At 41.9% G+C, this 3,502-nt stretch overlaps 1 long non-coding RNA gene across 1 annotated transcript in view; it reads left to right on the top strand.

The window, feature by feature from the left end:
- The window catches only part of LOC103595168, a 3,721-nt gene extending 995 nt beyond the window's left edge, over positions 1–2,726 (top strand). Inside the window, exon 2 of the long non-coding RNA XR_550921.1 lies at positions 164–2,726. This is a non-coding gene — a long non-coding RNA (uncharacterized LOC103595168). The remainder of the gene's footprint in view (positions 1–163) is intronic.
- Positions 2,727–3,502: the final 776 nt, after the last annotated feature.

Here is a 3,502-nt window from a genome sequence, read left to right as displayed (position 1 = left end):
ACCGGCAACGGGATCGCAAGCCTCGGTGTTGCTCCCGCGCCTCACTCAGCCAGTGAGCGGGAACCGGTCTGTATATGGGATCCGAACCCTCGGACGGGAGCGCTGCCGCGCTTCCCAAGCGGCACACTATCCAGTGCGCCGCCGGGCCGGCCCCTATATCCAGGCTTTTAAATGCCTTTTTTGGTATTGCCTGATAAGAAGTCAAATAAGTTTTGGGGTTAAGAACTGAGAACATAAACCAAAGAAAACCAAGAATAATTAAACTACTGACCGCCAGAGGAGTCTCTCTCCAGCTTCTAGATAGTAATTTTACTTTTTTGGCCAAAAGTTTCTTCTTCAGCAGAGTTCTCAATTCTGAGTTAATGTAGCTTCTCTTTGAGCTCTCCTCCCAAAGTCCACCATCTCATTTTCTAAGACAAGCTCAAGCTCACCAAATCATCACTGTAAAAAAAGCTTCAGGGGAGAGACATTACTCTCTTAATTCAAAAGCTTCATGTCACAGAGACAGCCAAAATCATGTGACTGCTAGCCTCAGCTCAAGGAGTATGCCCAAATCAACACAAAACAGGATTCTTTCTCTTTTTATTAATTTTTAAGGGGACTAGGAAGACAAACAATTTGGTCAAGCTGAAGGTGACAGGTATTGTTTTCTCAATGCCCCAATGAGGCTTCTCAAATTCCTGAAGGTTATCAAGTAAAGACCGGAGTTTCTGGGACTAATGCAAAAACAGGGTCAAAAAGTAAAGCAGCCCTTTTAGAGGCAGTGGTGGAAGGCTACTGGCTTCCAAAGGAGAGTCTGCCTAAAATCTCCAGGAACCCAGGACCTGTAGTGACCTTAAGTCAACCCAATGCACAGACAACAGTATCTTTTATGGATTGCCGTCAATGTTCCCCAATTTACAACTTTTTTTTTACCTTAAAATCTCAAATGTCTCACTACTTTATGTGACATATAAAGTGACAAGGAAAACACAGCTCTCCTGGATGATGAGGTCTCCATAGCAAAGCTCACCCCAGAGCACAGAGGCTAACTCTATGCATAGTGCTCTCCCACCCACTCCAAGTGTGGGTGCCCAGATGGAGGCAAGGCTGAGCCACTAACATGGGCAACTCCACAGTCTGGAAGCCTCCCACAATCTTGAGGAAACAGGCTCCATCCAACAGGGCTCAGAAGAAATGACTGCCACCTCAACCGGGCAGCGGGAACTGCAGAGCTTCGGGTCTGACCTCTTTTGCAGTCTTTAAAATATGAACTAGAAGAGCCATCCATTATTTAATCACTATTAAATAATCTCCTCCTTCCCCATAGCTGCTTGAGTTAATTGTCCTGCACATCTCCAATTTTTGGTAAAGATGTGGATTATTTTCTGAAATGCAGATGGGACCGGGATTAAGGTATATTATTAATTACAACCAACTCTCATTTCTCTTAAAGCAAAAATTCATCCCACTGCAGTATTTCCCTCAATTCTAAATCTACTTTTAACTAGGACGGGCTTGGAGAACACTTCAGAAATATTAAAATCACACATTTGTTGCAAAAATCACATTGTGGTTATTAAATCTTTTTTGTGAACTAAAAAAGTGAATTATGGCTCACGCTAAGCTGTTTTTTAAAAAAAAAAGATGAAGGGCACTCCAACAAAGGCATTAGTACAGAACTAGATGGAAATGAGAAACAGGTGAAGCATGACACGTGAAACAAACACCCAGGTTTAACAAAAGAGATTGCATCTCTGGTTAAGGAGGCTTGAAAGGAGCCTCCAATGAGCACTGTATGTGGAGAAGAGAAAGGGGAAGGAGGAGGAGGAGGAAAGATTCTACATAGAACTTTTTTCTTCTTTTAAAAGCCACAAATGGTGACTTTCTTCTTCTAAGCAAGCCTAAGAGACTTTACACATCTGACTCCTAACATCAAAACAGAAAATATTTCTTTGCAATAAAGGAACTTGACCATGGAACACATTTACAAAACTACTGCAAAACACTGCCGGAGGGCAGTGACCTACTCTGCTCCCCAGAGGCTATGAGAAGCAAGGCCTCAAACACCTCACTGTTCCATGAGACTGCACAGCACAATGCAGAGGGCGGAAATCCTGCAGCGACACCACCTTCTAGGCCTTCCGTGGCCTCAGAGGGGGTGATGCTCCCACACCCTTTGATCCCTCCAGATGGCTCAGCCTAGACTCAGCAGTGAAGGAGCCCTCTCCACTCAGGGCAGATGGGGAGATGGACACTTATAAAAACAAAACACAGTCAATTCATTAACCATTCCATCCTGTTATGTTTGCTAGGAGAAAAATCAAGACTCCTGTTTCAAGGCTACTATCTTTCTGGAAGGCTACAGAAAATCTAACCTGGTTGACTCCTGGTAGTGCACCTCTCTCTCTCTCTCTCTCTCTCTCACACACACACACACACACACACACACCACGCCAATGAAGTCCTGATTCAAAAAGATGATTGCATGACTTCACTGGTGTTTCCCCAATGTCTGCAATTTATAAACTACGATCAAATTTTAATTTAAAAAAATTCACTGCTATCTTTTTCTATCCTGAGTATGGTGGACTGTGATGGATGCTCCAGTAAAAACCAGAATGTAGGACATGCAAATTCACTGTGTGCGAGAGACTATGGATCTACCCTAAACATAGGAACCTCTAACCTGAATGAGCACTGGTAAGAATCTATGGCAAATAAACGTCAATGAAATATTCTGCAAATAGGGTAGTTTTTTATACTTCCTTTTGTTTCTTTTCACTTTCTTTGGGGGAGATAAAGGTTATTGCAACCATGGGTCTAACTAATCTATTACAAAAGGACTGTGCCTATGCATCAGTAAAGACAGCCGTGGTGTTTATGGTGCCAGGGAGGGAAAAACACCAATCCCTGCTCAGCAGAATCCCAGTGCAACAAAAAATAGCACCGGTTTCAACAATTCTGGTGTTGGACAAAGGCTGCTTCTGTCAGTTAAAGCATCAGCACAATCTCTCCAGTTAACTGCATTAATAGGATGCATTCATGTCACTGAAAAATATTTCTTGGATGACTTCATTTTCTTAACCCAAAGATACCAACAACAATCAAAACTGGACTTTTTGGGGTAGTATATTGTTACACCAGCCCAGCCAAAACATCTTCAGATCATTAAAAAGTGTACAAATTACTATTAATACCACAGTTCCTTTTTCAGGAATACTATTTTCCTGTAAAGCACTTTCAATCTGTAACATAAAGGTAGAATTTATCTAGAGGAATGTAGTTTTGGGATTCTACTTAGTGCTTAGTTAAATTTATTTTATTTTTCCCTTTACTTAGACAGAACCTTAGAATGCTCTAAATCAGGCAATAAGAAGCACTATACTCATTTTAAAGTAGGACATATGAACAGCAAGTTGGTGTTCAGACTTAAGTCCCATGGTGTTTCTATCCACTAGGACCCTTACTTGGGGATATAATTCTTTTCCCAAAGGTATGATGGTTTCACAAGAAAATTGCC

This window comes from Galeopterus variegatus, unplaced genomic scaffold (genome assembly GCF_000696425.1).
Source record: "Galeopterus variegatus unplaced genomic scaffold, G_variegatus-3.0.2 Scaffold1700, whole genome shotgun sequence".
Taxonomy (NCBI): Eukaryota; Metazoa; Chordata; class Mammalia; order Dermoptera; family Cynocephalidae; genus Galeopterus; species Galeopterus variegatus.
The sequence above is the reverse complement of the archived record's forward strand: the minus strand, read 5'-3'. Positions and strand labels throughout refer to the sequence as shown.